At 44.5% G+C, this 18,874-nt stretch overlaps 1 long non-coding RNA gene across 4 annotated transcripts; it reads right to left on the reverse strand.

The window, feature by feature from the left end:
- Nucleotides 1–729: 729 nt before the first annotated feature.
- On the reverse strand, nucleotides 730–12,285 carry LOC138984362 (uncharacterized). Of its 4 annotated transcripts, none has more exons than XR_011461627.1 (4): nucleotides 11,866–12,285; nucleotides 10,945–11,028; nucleotides 10,293–10,756; nucleotides 730–4,201 (listed from the first exon to the last, which is right to left on the reverse strand). It is a non-coding gene; the product is annotated as an uncharacterized lncRNA (long non-coding RNA). The 4 variants fall into 4 exon arrangements; XR_011461629.1 differs by having other exon boundaries at nucleotides 10,945–11,065; XR_011461626.1 differs by having other exon boundaries at nucleotides 10,293–11,028.
- Nucleotides 12,286–18,874: the final 6,589 nt, after the last annotated feature.

Raw genomic sequence — 18,874 nt, forward strand, 5'->3', positions numbered from 1 at the left:
CTCTCTGAGAGCAAGATCTACTCTTTGTGAGATGCTGATCCTAAACAAACCTGCTCCCTTTGTGCCTCACTCACCTTGTCTGGAAAATGGGACCAATAACCCCTGCCCCATGTAGTGAATTGAAAAGCAGGTGTTGTTAGGGAGAGTAGTGGGGTGTGTGTGTGTGTGTGTGTGTGCTCAGTCATTTTGGATTCTGTGATTTCATGGACTGTAACTCCCCAGGCTCCTCTGTCTGTGGAATTTCCCAGGCAAGAATACTGGTGTGGGTTGCCATTTCCTCCTCCAGGGGATCTTCCCAACCCAAGAATTGAACTCGCATCTCCTGTGTCTCCTGCATTGGCAGGCAGATTCTTTACCGCTGTGCCTCCTGGGAAGCCCCAGAACAATATGGAATTCCCTCAAAAAACTAAAAAAAGAATTAAACAAGCTGCAAACCACAGATACAAAAATAAAGAGTTGTTCTTACTCAGGGGCAAAGAATTCTTATTCCTGAAATGAAGGAATCTAAAGATTGCCTGTGTCTTCAGAACTTTCTGCAGCTGCTCCAGCAAGAAAAAGTAGCATTTTAATCCAGACTGCTTCTCTGGAAACCTTGGAGTTTTGAGCTGAAGGGTCATTAAAAGACCAGATGGCAGAGAAACCTTTTAGGCTACTGTTTCCAGAAGCTCCATGGTTCAATTGGAAACCCTGGTGCCCTGGCAATGCCCTGCAGAAATGAAGATCAATGTTACCATGTGGTATCAATGCATCTGTGCTTGTCCTGGGCACAGCTGCCCACCTGCTTTGGAGATGAGGAGCAGAAACAAGGCTTGGACCCGTCACATGTCACCATAGCAACGGCTGTGTGTGTGCTGTCTTGCTACCCACCAACCAGCTGTGGGGCAAGGGTAGTGCCAGGGGCCCATGGAGGGGGCCAGTGAGGATGGCAGGGAGATGTGGGAGGGTCTGGAGCAGATGGCAACAACTTTCCTTCTATTTTTCTCTTAATTTTTTTTTTATTGAGACAGAATTCACATGGTATAAAATCCATCTAAAACAATACAATGGTTTTTGGTATATTTAAAAATAATGAAAATATTACCCCTACCTAATTCCAGAACATTTTCATCACCCCAAATAGAAACCCTGTAGCTGTTAGCAGTCACTCTCCATTCCCACGTACCCCTCCATGGATTTGCCTATCTGGGGCATTTCATATGCATGGAATCGTGTAATATTCGCCCTTCTGTGCCTGATGCAAATATGGCACAATGTTTTTAGATTTCATCCCTCTTGCAACATGTATCCGTCCCTCATTTCTTTTTTAGGGTTGAATAATATTCCAGTAGGGCTTCCCTGGTGGCTCAGTGGTAAAAGTATCTGCCTGCAATGCAGGAGACCCAGATTTGATTCCTGAGTTGGGAACATATCCTGGGAAAAGAAACTGCAACCCACTCCAGTATTCTTGCCTGGGAAATCCCATGGACAGAGGAGCCTGTTGGGCTACAGTCCATGGGGTTACAAAAGAGTCGGAGATGACTTAGTGACTAAAGAACACTATTCCATGGTATGGATGTACCATTCTTTGCTTATCAATGCATCAATTGGTGACCATTTGGGTTGTTTCTATGTTTTGGCTCTTGTGAACGACATTGCCGTAAACACTCATGTTCAAGTTTGTGCATGAACATGTTTTCATTTCTCTTGGCTACACATCCAGGAGTGGAGTTCCTGTGTTCTCTTGTTTTTATTTCTGCCAGCCTGCAATATTTTTATGTTGCAACCCAGGCACATAAAGGGTGTGTAGGACAGAGAGGCATTGGGGCCCTTTGCCCACCGAGGGTCCTACTATTTTTCCCCTACAGTTAAGGTCTTTTACTTTCTTTACTCCCATCATGAGACTGGTTAAATCAGGGTGGCAGCAACGGAGGTGGTGAAATGGTCTAATTCTGGATATGCTTTTAAAGTAGAGCCAACTGAATTTGCTATAGATTTGATAAGAGTGTGAAAGAGAGCCAGCAATGATTCACAGGGAATGCGCTCCAACAGTTCAGGCTCCTTGGTTCTCACCAAGTGACCTTCTCTGGGTGGAGCAGGCTGGTGCTTCAGCTGAACCTAAGTACCTTTCTCTTTGGGATTCCCTGGTGGTGCTAGTGGTAAAGAACCTGCCTGCCAACGCAGGTTAGACATAGGAGACTCGGGTTCGCTCCCTGGATCAGGAAGATCTCCTGGAGGAAAGTATGGCAACCCACTCCAGTATTCTTGCCTGGAGAATCCCATGGACAGAGGAGCCTGGCAGGCTGAAATCCATACAGTTGCACAGAGTTGGACAGGACTGAAGTAACTTAGCCTGCACCCACGAGGTATCTGCCATCCCTGGACCAGGGTTTGGGATCCCACCTGCACCCTCCCAGTGGTGGAACTAGCTCTGCTCAGGCTGTGCTGGGCTGGAGACGTGGGGTGTGTGAGGTCAGCGTGTCCCCAGCTAAGGTTGACACGTGGTGGCCCCTTAGATGTGGCAAGTGAGATCTGCTATAAGGGATGAGGCAGCTGACCAACATTTGGAAAATGAATCAGGATCTATAAGATGGGGGTGAATAGGGTGGACAGCATGTTTACTGGAGGCAAGGAGGAGGAGGGCAGGCGTGGATGGAGGACCAGAAGCAGGGGCAGACAGGCACTGGCCATCACTTCCATTGGAAAACAGTCTCGAGCTTTTCTGTTCACAAGTCAATGGAATCATCATTGGGAAGGAAGGCTAATTTCTGTCTGGCTCTGCTGTAAGTCAGAACATGAGATCTAAACACTCATTATGGTCCTTCAGGGATGGAGATAAGCTCTCTCATTGGCCATTCATGATTAAAAGTGAATGGGTCTATCCAGAGTCAGATAGCAGGCTTGAGTCCCTTTCTCTAAGTATGAAAGAGTTATTTTTTCCTGGATCATGAAAAATAAATGCCCATTTTTCTTAATCAAGTCAGCATGAGGGATCTACGGAGGAAAGATCGCTGTTCTTGTGAGGGAGGATTTTTTGAATTTTCTGCAGCCAAATATTTCCAAGGTTGTTTCTACATGATTGGCTGGAGAAAACATTGAACTGGTGATACAATGGGGGTTCTGTAGGAGGGCCACCTTCTCAGTGGTGTGGGCCGGTGGGGAAAGGGGGCAGACCCTAATGGGGATCTGGAGTCAAGGGGCCAACATAGAGTTTATTATCATCAGGCATGTGTGTGAAAGTCGCTTCAGTTGCAACCTTTGTTACAGTTGAAATCTTTGCAACCCTTGTTGTTCAGTTGCTCAGTCATGTCTGGCTCTTTGCAAACCCATGGACTGCCACATGCCAGGCTTCTCTGTCCTTTGTCATCTCCCGGAGCTTGCTCAAACTCATGTTCATTGAGTCAATGATGCCATCCAACCATCTCGTCCTCTGTTGTCCCCTTCTCCTCCTACCTTCAATCTTTCCCAGCATCAGGGTCTTTTCCAATGAGTCAGTTCTTCACATCAGGTGGCCAAAGTATTGGAGCTTCAGCTTCAGCATCAGTCCTTCCAATGAATATTCAGGGTTGATTTCCTTTAGGATTGACTGGTTTGATCTCCTTGCTGTCTAAAAGACTTTCAAGAGTCTTCTCCAACACCACAGTTCAAAAGTATCAATTCTTTGGTGCTCAGCTTTCTTTATAGTCCAACTCTCACATCTATACATGACTGCTGGAAAAGCATACATGACTACTTCGACTTTATGGACCTTTGTTGGCAAAATAATATCTCTGGCTTTTAATATGCTAATATGTCTAGGTTGGTCATAGCTTTTCTTCCAAGGAGCAAGTGTCTTTTAATTTTGTGACTGTAGTCACCATCTGCAGTGATTTTGGAGCCCAAGAAAATAAAGTCTGTCATTGTTTCTACTGTTTTCCCATCCATTTGTCATGAAGTGATGGGATTGGATGCCATAATTTTCATTTTTTTGAATGTTGAATTTTAAGCCAGCTTTTCCACTCTCTTCTTTCACTTTCATCAAGAGGCTCTTTAGTTCTTCTTTGCTTTCTGCCATAAGTGTGGTGTCATCTGCATATCTGAGGTTGCTGATATGTCTCCCTGCAATCTTGATTGCAGCTTGTGCTTCATCCAGCCCAGTGTTTCGCATCACTATGTACCTGCAGTTGTGTCAGACTCTGCAAATGCCTTCTTTCATTTGAGTTCTCCTGGCAGCTCTGTGGGGCATCTTACAAAGGAGGAAATATCAACACAGAAAATTAAGTATCTAAAAATACAGATCTGAGATTCAAACATGATTTTATCTGGTTTCAAATCCCAATTTGGGAATTAACTTGCTATCCTAGTCTGCCTTTAGTAACCATAAGTTTGATTTTGAGATCTGTGGGTCTGTCTCTGTTTCGTAAATAAGCTCATTTGTATCATTTTAATTAGATTCCACATGTAAGTGATATGATATGATAGTTGTCTTTCTCTGCCTGACTTCCTTCTCTTGGTATGCAAATCTAGGTCCATCCATGTTGCTGCAAATGGCACTGTTTCATTTTTTTGATGGCAAAGAAGATATACAATGGTCGAAAAACTGTGGGGATAGTGGGTTGCTTGAAGGGGTGTTTTTTAGAAGCTCTCCAGTGGGGAAGAATAATGCTGGGCTTGGTTTGGGAAGGGGATAGAGATAAGAGAAACGGCCCTGTGGGTGGGCCAGCCATGGGATAGACTCAGGCCCGGGGAGCCTGGCTGTGTCCTGAGCATCCATTGCTTTGAAGCACCAGCCAAGGACAGAGTGGTGGAGACAGAGAGGACTGGAAAGAGTGGGAAGGGTGTCTGAGCACCAGATAAGAGAGTTCAGCGACAGGACTCCTTCCAGTGGGAACTGAGAATGCAAACCCGGAAAACAAGACAGAAACTTGCTTGAATCGACTTTTCAACAGCAAAGGGATTATTAAAACTGAGAATCCTGGGATGCCAAGGCTTCATCTTGGGTCCCCAGACAACGGGTCTATGACCGTCTGATTTGTTCCAGACAAATACCCAATTGTCCTTCCTGCCTTGATAAGGCCAGACAGGGGCTGAGTGCCTGTAGACAGGGTTGGTTTTCTTCCCCAAGTATTGTGAGCCGGCATTCCTGACCTTTGGAGAGCTCTGCTAGAACTTGCCGTAATGATGCTCTCCTTCAGTCGTCTGCCTGGGGCCCACTGTCAGATTGTGAACTTGGATCCATAACCATGACTGGAGACTGAGCTGACTCTAATGCATAAGAATTGTGTGACCTTGGGTAAGTTACCCATCAGGCTTATCTGTAGAAATCGACAAGCTAATTTAAAAATGTATACGAAAAGCAAAGGACCTGACATACTAAGACAGTTTTGAAAAAAGAAAATCCACTCAAAAGACAAAGGCAGAGGACTCCCCCACGTGATTTTGAGACGTACTATAAAACCACAGTAATCAAGACCATGTGGTATTGGGAAAAGGATAGACACATAAATCAATAGGCTCAAACAGAATCCAGAAACAAACCACACGTATACGGTCAACTGGTTTCGACAAAGATGTCAGGAAGTTCGATGGAGAAAGAGTGACCTCTTCAACAGATGTTGCTGGAAAAAAATTGGATATCTAGTATACCAGAAAAGAACTTTGAACCATACTTTGCACCCTATGCAAAAATTAGCTAAGATGAATCATAATAATTGTAAAGCCTAAAACTACAAAACTTCCAGATAAAAACATAGGAAAAATTCTTTTGTGACCCTGCATTAGGAAAGGATTTCTTATATAGGATACAAAAAGCATGAACCATAAAAGAAAACAAATAAGTTGGACTTCATCAGGATTAAACACTTACGCTCTTCAAAAGACACTCATTTCAAGAAAATGAAAAAACAAGATAGTTTGGAGACAATATTTGCAAAACACATTTGATAAAGAACTAGTATTCTGGTATTAACTTTGTGAATGAAGAACTTGAATAAAGAACTCTCACAATTCAAAATAAGAAAACAAGTAACCTCGTTTTTAAAAAATGGACAAAAGACTTGAGCAGATACTTAACCAAAGAATATGTATGGGTAGAAAATGAGCCCATGAAAAAATGCTCAGCATTAGTAGTTATTAAGGAAATGTAAATCAAAATCACAATCAGCTATGAACTGCATCTTCTTTATCCATTCCTCTGTGGATGGACATTTAGGTGGCTTCGCTGTATTGGCTGTTGTGGATAGTGCTGCAGTGAACACTGGGGTGAATCTATCTTTTCATATTATGGTTTTCTCTGGGTAAATGCCCAGGAGTGGAATTGCTGGATCATATGGTGGCTCTATTTTTAGTTTTTTAGGGAATTTCCACACTGTTCTCCATAATGGTTGTCCCAATTTACATTTCCATCAGCAGCGTAGGGTGATTCTCCACACCCTCTCCAGCATTTATTGTTTATAGATTTTTTGATGATGGCCATTCTGACTAGGGTGTAGTGATACCTCATCGTAGTTTTGGTTTGCCTTTCTTTAATAATTAACGATGTTGAGCATCTATTTGTGTGCTTTTCGGGCATCTGAATATCCTTCCCGTAAGAAGAATGAAATAATGCCATTTGCAGCAACATTGATGGATCTAAGACTATCATATTAAGTGAAGTAAGTCAGATAAAGACAAATATGATATCATTTAAATGTGGAATCTAATAAAATGATACAAATGAACTTATTTACAAAACAGAAACAGTCTTACAGATCTTGAAATCAAACTTATGGTTACCAAAGGGGAAACGGGGGGAAGTGATAAATCAGGAGATTGGGAATGACATATATACACTACTATATATAAAATAGATAACTAAGAGGACTTTACTGCACAGCACAGGGAACTCTACTCAATATTCTGTAACAATCTATATGGGAAAAGAATCTGAAAAAGAATCTACCTGCCAATGTAGGAGGCGCAGGAGATGTGGGTTCAATCCCTAGGTTGGGAAGATCCCCTGGAGTATAAAACGGCAAACCACTCCAGTATTCTTGCCTGAAGAATCCCCATGGACAGAGGAGCCTGGGTGGCTACAGTCCATGGGGTCGCAAAGCGTTGGACACAACTGAGCAGATATGCATGTATATGTCATAACTGATTCACTTTGCTGTATACCTGAAACTAATACAACATTGTAAATCAGCTATATTCCAATACAAACTTTTACAAAATCACCATTGGCTGCCACTCCATACCTATTGGAATGGCTGACCATCCCCAGTCCCCACTAGTCTGGTCATTGTTGGTGATGATGTTAGACTGGAGCTCTCAGAGGTTTGATTTTTTTCCCTTTTTCTGGCTTGTGGGATAGTTCCTTGCCCAGGGATTGAACTTGGGCCGTGGCAGTAAAAGCACTGAATCCTAACCACTGGACTGCCAGGAAGTTCCCTCAGAAGTATCTGCTGGGAATGCAAAGTCGAACAATCACTTTGGAAAATAGTTCAGTCGTTTCTTATAAAGTTAAAAAGACATATTTTACCACTCAGGAGCCCCTGCTAGGTGCTTACCCAAAGGAAATGAAAAGACTCACCCATGCAAAAACCTATTTGCAAATGTTTATAGTGGCTTTGTTTAAAACCACCCCAAACTGGAAACAACCCCGTTGTCTATCCATTGGTGAAGGAATGAAAAAAAATGTAGTGAATCCATATATTGCAATTCTGCTCAGCAAGAAATAGTAACAGACTGCGGTACAGACCCAGACATGGATACATCTCAAGTGTATGATGATGTTTGAAAGAAGCCAGACTCGAAAGGTTACCTATGGCATAGGATTGCATCCCTATGGCATTCTGTAGAAGGCAATTCAACAGGAATGGCCAACTCCTCAGTGGTTTCACCGAGCTAGGTGTGGTGGGGAGGGGACTGACTGCAAAGCTGCATGAGGGAGCTTTTGGGGGTTCTGGCAGGGTTCTGAATCTTGATTGTGGGTGTGGTTATTGCCAAAACTTAGAGAACTGTATTGGGCTTCTCCGATGACACAGTGGGTAAAGAATCCCCTTGTAACGCAGAACGCAAGAGATGAGGGTTTAGTCTCTCGGTAGGGAAGAGCCCCTGGAGGAGGAAATGGCAACCCAGTATTCTTCCCTGGGAAATCCCATGGATAGAGGAGCCTTGCGGGCTACAGTCTAAAGAATCTCAAAGAATCCAACGTGACTGAGTGATGATGCATGCATGTGTGCATAGAACAGTCTATTAAAAAGCTTGAATTTCACTGAGTATTAAAAACCTGACAAGGAACTTCCCTGGCAGTCCAGTGGAAGCTTTGCCTTCCAATGCAGAAAGTGCGAGTTTAATCCCTGGCTGGGGACCTAGTATCCCACATGCCTCGCGACCAGAACACATAAAATGGAAGCTATATTGTAATAAGTTCAATAAAGACTTAAACAAAACCTGACCAAAAATTAACACTTCTTGAAGTTGTATTTTCCGTCAATCAAAAACAATCAAATAGCTGCAGTTTCATGTGACGTGATATGTAACATGATAAATCACACTGGGGAGATAATAAATAGCAAGTCTGCATGGAACTTATGTAGGGGAGTGGGTTTTGTAGTCCATGGTATAAGAAGGATGATGCTGGCAGAGCCATCCGGCTGGAAGGGAATTCTCTGTTCATCAGAGTGACAGGGAAGTGCTGTCCAGGGCGCTGAATTTTCCTGAACTGAGCCTGATCATGCCAACACATCTCTGAGTCCGTTTTCTGAAGCCAGGTCTCTCTCTGGACCTCGCTGGAGAGGGAGCAGGACTGTATTCTGGACACCATCACTCCCGCTGGACTCCACACCTCACACCTTAAGGCCCTTCTGTCTGCCAACTGCCTCAGCTGCCAGTGAGCACACAGCCATTTCCTTGGAGCCGACAAGTCAAGAGCCAGTAATTCTCCGTCAGGCCGAGGCTACTCTCACAGCACACCACGGAATGGCCATTTCGAAGGGGTAAAGCGCAGGAAAGATCCTTAAAGCTGCCCTGAGAAGGACAGGAAAGGTATTGTTGGGCTGTCCCATTACTGGATGAACATTCAGTGACGAGTATTACCTGGTTAGAGGTAAAAATCCCCAGTATCTTCGTATTTACCTCCTAGTGGATTTGATCCTTCCAGGGCAGACAAAGTCCTTGTCAGGAACCGCTTCCTTACATGAGGGTTCGTTGCCTGGAGAGAGTATGCTTTTGTCTTCAGAAAAGTAGGTCCATTTTTGAACTACTTTCTTCAACTTTGATAAAGGGAAAAGCCCTTTTATCTCCCTTGAAGTTCTTTTCTGCTCCAGGCTCGCCTTAGCTGGATTTGCAATATTCTCTGACCCCACCAAAAGCAGGCTGCCTCTTGAAGAGTCTCCAACAGAAACTTAGTATTAAGGCAAAGCATAGACACAACCCCAAAAGCTCTTCCTGTAATGAAGGAGTCTTTCTAAACTCATAAAATTATCTGATGGAACATGGTCTCAGGAAATAGAAATCTGTTTTGGGAGAACATCTGCTTTTATCATATTTTAGGGGAAAACTGAGGAAGAGAAGGAATTTGCTTATTGCTTTCCCTTTCCATGGCTTCTGTTATTTTTTTGCAAGAGACTTAGGATTTGAATTAATGTCTTATAGTTCTTTTTCCACCAACCTGAAAATTTCTCTGAGGTTTGTTTTTCTCCGTCTTCCCAGTGTATAGCAGTGTTTGAAATGTAGTAGGGAGAAGGAAGGAAATTACTATTTACTGCATGTCTGTCCATTATACAGTTAGTTCTAGGGAGGTACTTTATGAGTGTGTGTGTGTGTAGATATAAGTGTATTGGTTAGCTATTGCAACAGTAATGCTGTATAACAAACCATCTCAAAGCTTAGCAGTTTAAAAAGCCTCAATGTTTTTTTTTTTTTTTTTCTGTTGCAGGGATTTTTTAATTTATTGACTATTTATTTTTTAAATTTAGCTTTTATTTTCTTTGGAGTATAGTTGACTTACAATGTTGTGGTAGTTTTTGGTGTACAGGAAAGTAATTTAATTATACATATATACATTTCTGTTTTTTTCAGATTCTTTTCCCATATAAGTTATTACAGAATATTGAGTAGAGTTCCCTGTGATATACAGTAGTCCTTATTGATTATCTATTTTATGTATAGTAGTGTATATATGTTAACCCCAAACTCTTAATTTATCCCTCTCTCTCACCTTTCCCCTTTGGTAACCATAAGTTTGTTTTTGATGTCTGTAAGTCTATTTTTGCTTTGTAAACAAGTTCATTTGCATCATTTTTAGATTAGATTATAAGTGATATCATATATTTGTCTTTCTCTGGCTGACTTACTTCACTTAGTGTGACAATCTCTAGCTCCATCCATGTTGCTGCAAATGGCGCTATTTCGTCCTGTTTTATGGCTGAGTAACATTCCATCACATATATGTACCATATCTTCTTTATTCCTGTGTCGATGGACATTTAAGTTGCTTCCAAGGAAGTTTATAGTAATATAATCTCGCCTCGGGAAACAAGAAAAATCTCAAACAAACAACCTAAACTTACACCTAAAGCAATTAGAGAAAGAAGAGCAAACAAAACCCAAAGTCGATCATTTGTTCTTGTCCATATTGTCTAGGCTTTGGCTGATCTAAGTTGAGTGGGGCTGGGGGTGGTTAGGTGGTTCCTTTTGCAGGTCTGTGAGTTAACCAGGATGGCTCTGTTCTGGGCTCTGGTCATTGAGGTGGCTCTTCTCCATGTGTCTCTCATCCCCCTGGGACCAGGAGTCCAGCCAAGGCATGCTTCTCTCTTGCCTATGACAGAGGGACAAGAGACCAGGTGGAAGCACACAAGGCCTCCATGGCCCATGCTAGGGATTGGTGCACTGGGTGTTCAGCTCATTCACTCTGTCAAAGCAAGTGATGTGGCCGAATCTAAAGTCAGGGGATGGGGAGTCAGGCGGAGGAGGTGTTGGGCTGGGAGAGGGTCGCTTCAAACTCACCAGGCAAAGCATGAGCGAGGAACGAAGACTCAGGGCAATAATGCAGTCCACGACAAGGTTTCACCGTGACAACAACCCTGTGTGCTAGATACGCATTATTCCCATTTTATTAATGAGAAGACTAAGGGAGAAGAAGGCCAGGCCTGCGTTAAAAGCTTGTTCTCAAACAAACCGAAAAACAGTGCTATTCAGGATCTGCATTTAAAATAGAGCACTTGTTCCTAACTGTACATACATGTACACACACACACATCAGTTAGGATATATTTATATATTGTGGAAAAATGTAAATATTATACATATTTTTAGTATGTATATATCACATAGTACATGTGTATAAATATTATAGTTATACAAATATTGTAATAATTATGATATAATATATACATCACGTTATATGCATATATATATCTATCTATATATATATACATACACACATAGGCTTCCCTGGTGGCTCAGATGGTAAAGAATCTGCTTACAATGCAGGAGACCCAGGTTTGATCTCTGGGTTGGGAAAATGCCCTGGAGTAGGAATGGCTACCCACTCCAGTGTTCTTGCCTGGAGAATTCCACAGACAGAGGAGCCTGGTGGGCTATATAGTCCATGGAGTCACAAAGAGTCAGACAAGACTGAGCGACTAACACTTTCATTTTTACTAATACATATATAGTATCAATTTATTTATTATGTAGTTTATGACCACCTCGTTAAACTGTAATCCCTTTGCTCAATAAATATTACCACTTGAGGAAAAAATAAGTTTGTTCTCTTTGTAGCCTTCTCCGTTCTCTCTTCCTGGTGTTTCCTGGAGCTCCATGAACTCAAAGCCACAAGCCCAGCTGAAAGTTAAAACAATTTAACCAAGGAACTCTGTCCTGAACTAAGCTGCCGTTTGTCTGCGGTCTCGCTTATGCACTTACCCTGGGTCTGTGCCATTGCCACGCGCTGGTAGAGTTCAGCCTTTGACCAGCTGGGCTGCTTTCGATGCTCGGTCACGCCCTGCTCTGCGTGGAGCAGTCAGACCTGAAGATGCAGGCACGGGGGGCCCCCACCGCGGAAGAGGCTCTCTGTCCACTCTGTTTCTTCTTGTCCTCTTTGCCAAAATGACCCCGTTTGCTAGAGGACAATTTCAAGCCTGCTCTGGGTGGATTTCTTAATCAAAATGGATTATGCCAGCGTAAAGGAATGTGTCCTTCTAGGTTAGCTGCCAAAGGCCCCAACCATTCCACTGAACTAGGACAGTCAGAAATACTCCTCTGTGTCTGTCAGCACCAACCCAGCATCTCCTGGTGGCCCTTGGTGGTGGTCTCACTGAAGAGCTTGTCAGGTCTGAGGAGGAGATCTGGGGGGAGGCAAGGCCAGCTGGCCAGGGCAACGCTGGTGACTCAGAAGGTGACGTTCTCCTCTCTGAGTCACCGAGGAGCTCCGTGAAGGGCCCTGTGGGAGTCTGCATTTTGCCAGATGCAGACATTGTGTTTTTCCTGCCAGCGAAGTTGTTTTTCTGCCTACATGGGTCACCAGCTGGCTGCTCTCAGCGTAGATGCCCACAGAAAAGTGAACTGAAGCAAATGGTCCCCATGACAGCCCTTAAGGCTCACAACGCACCTCTGCTCTGTGGGTGAGAAGCATCTGGAAGTCGGGGGTGGAGGTACCTCACAGGGTGCCCTGTCTGTCTGCAGACTTCTTGCATGTACCACTCACAGCCATTTCAAAAGTTTCTTTTTTAACTTTTCATTTTTTTCATTTATTTTTGCATTTTTAACACCAAGAACATTTTGTATTGCAGTATAGCCGATTAACAGTGCTGTGGTCATTTCAGGTGAACAGTGAAGGGACTCAGCATATATGTGTATCCACCTCCCACAGACTCCCCTCCCACCCAGGCTGCCACATAACATTGAGCAGAGTTCCATGTGCTGTAAAATAGGTCTTTGTTGGTTATCCATTTTAAATATAGCAGTGTGTACTGAACTTTTTATTTTGTATTGGGGCATAGCTGACGAATAATGCTGTGATAGTTTTAGGTGAGCAGTGAAGGGACTCAGGCAAACATCATAAGAATCCATCTCCCCCACATTCCCCTTCCATCCAGGCTGCCGCATCACACTGAGCAGAGTTCTCTGTGCTAGACAGTTGGTCCTTATTGGTTATCCATTTTAAATACAGCAGTGTGTGCATGTCCATCCCCAACTCTTTAACTATCCCTTCCCTCTATCCCTCCCCCTGGCAACCATAAGTTCGTTCTCTTAAGTCTGAGTCTCTTTCTGTTTTATAAGTTCATCTGTATCATGTCTTTTTAGATCCCACATATAAGGGATGTTGTACAATATTTCTCCTTTTCTATCTGACTTATTTCCCTCGTGCGACAATCTCTAGGTCCATCCACCTTGCTGCTAATTCCCTTATTTCATTGCTTTTAACGAGCCATTGCCAAAGTTTTGAACAGTTACCTCTGACATCCTGACTGGATCTCAGACAAAACCTCATTTCCTGTCTCTTTGGACCCTCTCCACATGAGCATTGTTCCCAGCCATGTCTCTGAGGCAGCCCAGTAGAAGGAATGTTTCTTACCCAGGATGGGGGGGCGGTGGGCTAGGGGGAATGATGGAGACATCATTTCAGATAAACCAGCAAAATGCTTGTTTCTTGGGAGAGCGATGGGTTTCAGTTTTGGAAAAATTTCTGAGCGACTTTGAAAATGTTGGTGGGTGAATGGGGTTATTGTAATGCCAGTCATCTTTATATACCTGTTACTCACCACTGCTTGTAATAATCCCTCAGAAGCTAGGGATGAAATTGGTTTCTCAGTGATTCTTCTTTGCACTCTGGATAATTCCTATATGACTATTTGCAAGTCCTCCAAACTTTGGCAGAGTTCGTTGGTGACACGCTTCAGTAGGAAGACAAGGTAATTTTATTTCATTACGAATGTATTGCCTTCTGGGCTTCCCAGGTGGTGCTAGTGGTAAAGAACCCACCTGCCAGTGCAGAAGACAGGAGAGACTGGGGTTTGATCCCTGGGTTGGGAAGATCCCCTGGAGGAGGAAATGGCAACCCATTCCAGTATTCTTGCCTGGACAATCCCATGGACAGAGGAGCCTGGCGGGCTACAGTCAATAGCATCACAGAGTCAGATACAAGATAGCACGTACACAGGGATTGCCTTCTAGGCTCTGGTTTAATGGGACGAGGGCAGGGAACGAGGAAGGAAGGAGGGAGGGTAGAAAGGAACCAGCACTTTCTGAGTGTGGACCAGATATTTGATACTTTCAGGGCAATGGCCCCATTTCATTGTTCCCACAAATCTTTGGGGTGGGTACTTGGATTCCCACTTCACAGATGAGGAAACTGAGACTGCATAAATGGAACTAGCCAATGATCTGGAAAATAACAAGTGGGGAGTCAAACCCAAGTCTTTCTGCATCCAAACCAAAAGCGAACCAAATGCTTGCTGCCACTCACAGAACACCTGTGCTCCTTACCAGTCTCCCTAGGCAGTGCTTTCCTTTCTTCCATCATTGAAACAACCAGAGCTTCACCCCATCACCTCCTGGACAAATAGCTATGACTTTCTCTCCATCTCATCTGTGCCTTTCAATATTCCACTCCTCAGACTTCCCCTGGAGTTAGATTTGGCTTTAAACACACAAAAAATGATTTCTCACTGCAGGTGGCCGAAGACTCTTCTCAATTAGCATCAGCTTTCCAGCCCCTCACATGGTTCCTTCGGCTGCTTCCAGCCCTTCATTGCTGCTGCTGCTAAGTCGCTTCAGTCGTGTCCGACACTGTGTGACCCCACAGACGGCAGCCCACCAGGCTCCTCTGTCCCTGGGATTCTCTAGGCAAGAACACTGGAGTGGTTGCCATTTCCTTCTCCCAGCCCTTCATTAGCAACATCTAAATGATGCTGTACACGCAGTTCATATGCTGAAACAGGGCCACACAGCCATTTAACCCATAAGGTGGAGCGCCTGACCTTGGAGAACTTTCTGTCCAGGGCAGCATGAGTTCCAAAGCGCAGGCCACAGGAGCACGACTCAAGGAAAGAAGCGGGAATATGGAAGGTAAACAAAACCTTTGTACCTTGTTCAGGTGAAGGAGTGAAACAGTGGCGTTTATTCTGGAAATCAGATCCCAAAGCTGGCCATTCAAACGCATCTCCCCACCCCCTCAGGGGAGTGTAACAAGACAAAATGGAGACATGGAATTAGCACAGATTTTTAAAAATTATTTTTTACTGGAGTATGGTTGCTTCACAGTGCTGTTAGTTTGTGCTGTTCAGCAAAGTGAATCAGCTATACGTGTGCATGTATCCCCTCTTTTTTGGATTTTCTTCTCATTTGTATCACCATAGAGCACTGAGTAGAGTTCCCTGTGCTACACAGTAGGTTCTCACCAGTTGTCTATTTTATACACAATATACATAGTGTATGTATGTCAATCCCAATCTCCTGATCCATCCTCTGCCTTTCCCTCTTGGTATGCATACATTTATTCTCTACGTCTGGAGAGCACCAATTCCCTCGGCAAACTGGCCTTTGACCTGGCTCATTTTCCTCCATGCCCCATGTTTGACTCTATCATAGCTTGTTCTCCTGTTCCAGCTCTTTTCATAATAAGAGTGCCCAGAGGTCTGGTCCCTGAGCTGACTCTCTGTGATGGCCAAGGTGGCCCCCGGGATGTCTCGCCCTTGTCCTGTGGGTTACCTTCGTGGCTAGTGCCCCGATTTCTACTGTCCTGCGTGGATACCAGCTCTTCCTCTTCCCCCCTCCACGCTGAGACACCAGTGCTGACTCCTCCTCTGCCCAGCTTTCTATTTTTCCCATCTTCCTTCCACCACTCCATTCTCATTTCAGTGGAGGACTTGAGCTGGGGGAATGTTAGTGTTATTCTATCGGTCACTGGGAGCTGTTGAAGATTTGTGAGCACAGAGCTGGCTCTGCCAATGGGGACCTGGAGGTGGTGAGTAGGATGGGGACCCAGTCAGGGACATCATTCATGATGTTGTAATTGTGGAGGAAAGGACAGTGAGGGTCCTAAGCTAGGATGCCAGTGCTGGGGATGAACATGAGAGTGGAAATGCTGAAGGAGTTCCTTTCCCCCTGGGATTCCTAAGCCCCTAGGTCTTGGAAGGGAACTCTAGCCTTTACACTGAGAATATCCAAATTTTGACTTTTGAGTAAAGCTTGCCTTGGAAAGGATTCACAGGTGAAAGTTATATAATTCTTAGCAGTAATGTGGGTAATGGCTAGCTTTGTACAAAATAAAAGAGCTAGGAAAGAGGTTTTGGTCTCAAACAAAGGAAGGAGAGAAAATAACCTGAATTAATAAAAACAAAAGAAGAGGTCTCGAGTTAGGTTCAGAAAACTGGACAAGAAAGGAAGATCAAGACTTTTCCAGGGAGAGAACAGGAAGGAGGAGGGGCTGTGTGCTTTAGTGGAGCAAAAACTCATGCTATTTATCTATTTGTCTCTTAGTTGACACTAGAATTACTGTTAGGAAAGAAAATATTTTATTTAGGAGAATATCCTTCTCGGTATAGAAGATGAGGTAGTGAGTGTCAAGAGATAATTTCTCTGCATTGTAAATAAGCAACAGTGTGGTGATGGGGTGGGGCAGTGGGGAAGAGAGGAGCAGAGAGAAGATAGGAAGGGGGTGAAAAGAGACAGGAAAGAATATTAGGATATCGTGGTAAGTGCTGGGACTTTTAGGAATGGGGATAATAGGAGCCCCCTCCCCGGTGGTCCCGTGGCTAAGACTCCACACTCCCAATGCAGGGGCCCGGGTTCCATCCCAGGGCAGAGAACTAGATCCCACATGCTGAACTAAGACTTGGTTCCACCAAATAAATTAATTAATTAAAAGAAACAATGGGGATGATGTTACTCAGTTGGAAATGATTTGCATTTCTGAGACATGCTTCCGTTTCCCCCTTTCCCAGGACCTTTGGAAAGTCTGCTACTTCCAATGGGAGGTGTTTTATTTTTTTTTTTAAATCCACAGACACCACAGCTGTGCTGGGTCCATTGCCCAGGTTGATGCTATGGGAATTAGGGGGCTTCATTCAGGGGTAAGTGACGTTATCCACCTGCTGACCACCTGATTTAGCTACAGGAACCTGAACTGGAAGGGACCCTTAGATTATGCAAACTTTTCAGGAACAACCAGAAAGCTTGGGAGAGGAACCTGGATTTCTACATGTCAAGGACCGACAAAAGTTCCAGCGGGTCACACCTGGGCCTTAAGGGCAGGGAGACCCTACTTAGATTACCTGTGTTGGCTTTTCTGGTTTGTGGCCGGAGGGCAGGGTGAGGAGGGGGAGTCCAGATTGCCTGAATATGTTACACTAATTTGGAATAACCAATACTGGATGCAGAGACCTTCGGACCAGCTCAAATGTGAAACCTGGGAAACTCGGCTCAGTGGGGGATATGAGGATTGGCGAAGTGAGGATTTTGGATCTGATCTCTGTGGGGTAGTGTGTCAGGAGGCTGCAACAGCAGCAGATACAGCCAACTGGAGCTCATGTCCTGGGTCTTCCAGCCACAATAAGGACGGCTTTCTTGAGATCCTTCCAAACTGCCTCGTTCTGAGATGTATAAGCTATACTCTGAATTGGGCTTCCCTGGTGGCTCAGCATTAAAGAACCCGCTTGCCAATGCAGGAGACCTAGGTTCAATCCCTGTGTTGGGAAGATCCCCTGGAGAAGGAAATGGCAACCCACTCTAGTATTTTGGCCTGGGAAATCCCGTGGACAGAGGAGCCTGGTGGACTACAGTCCATGGGGTTGCAAAGAGTCAGACATGACTGAGCGACTAAACAACTACAATATTCTGAATCAGTGCTGCTCCAACTCTAATGTGCCTCAGAGCTGCCTGGATGGCTCGTTCAGACGCTTTGCTGAGCCCCATCCTCAGAGTCTGGGAATGGAGCCTGACAATGTGCATTTCTCACAAACTCCACGCTGCCGCTGGTCTGGGAGTGACACCTGGAGACCCGCTGTCCTCCACCAGCATTTCTCAAACTTTACTGTGCATGGGGATCGTCTGGAGATCTTGTTAAAAAGCAGGTTCTGATTCAGTAGGTCTGGGGGTGGGGCCTGACAATTTGCATATTGACAAACTCCTGGGTGAGCTGATGCTGTTCACTAGGTGAGACACAGCAGGACCCTGTGGTCCTTGTCCCCCGTGTCCTCTGCCTACCTTTTGTCTGTGGAAAAACTTTAGTCCAAGAAGAAATTTAACCAGAGAAGTGAGAACGTGTGGCAAGTAAGGAAAATAGTCAAAGGAGACCAAACAGTACTAATGAAGTCATTAAGCAGAGTCAAGGACCTTTAGATAATATTCTGAGCCGTGTCCTGTGAGCTGTCTTGTAGATACTGAAACTCCCACTGGGTGGAAGAAGTTAACTACATGATGACCAGACTGTACCCAGGACATGAGCTGCCACAGTTCCCAGAACTGGCCTCAGAGGAATGGAAACAAACCACCCTGGAACTGAAGATGAACTGTACCTACAACAATCAAGATGACGCTGGTCAGACCACCGATGACCAATCTGAAGCTGACTATCAGAGCTGACTGTGCTGTTTCTGCCTGTAGCCCCCTCCCTCTGTCTATAAAAGCTCTCACTCTCTGCTTTTCGAGGTGGGGGGGTGCGGGGGAGTTGGCCTTCGGACAGATGTCCACCCTCCCCACCCAGTTGCTGGGATCTGAAATAAAGCAAGCTTTCCTGTCCACAAGCTGGCCTGTTTTATTGGCTTTTGGGTGGTGAGCATTCAGACCCCATCTTTTGGTAACATAAGGACCACTATTTAAGTAGCATTGCCCCTCAATGTTGCCTTAACCTCTGGCCGGCTGCAGGCTAAGTGTTCCTATTCACCTAGGAATAAATGCCTCTGTTCCCTGCCCAGTTGCCTCTGCCCCGTGT

Source organism: Bos mutus, chromosome 21, assembly GCF_027580195.1.
Source record: "Bos mutus isolate GX-2022 chromosome 21, NWIPB_WYAK_1.1, whole genome shotgun sequence".
In the NCBI taxonomy this organism is placed as follows: Eukaryota; Metazoa; Chordata; class Mammalia; order Artiodactyla; family Bovidae; genus Bos; species Bos mutus.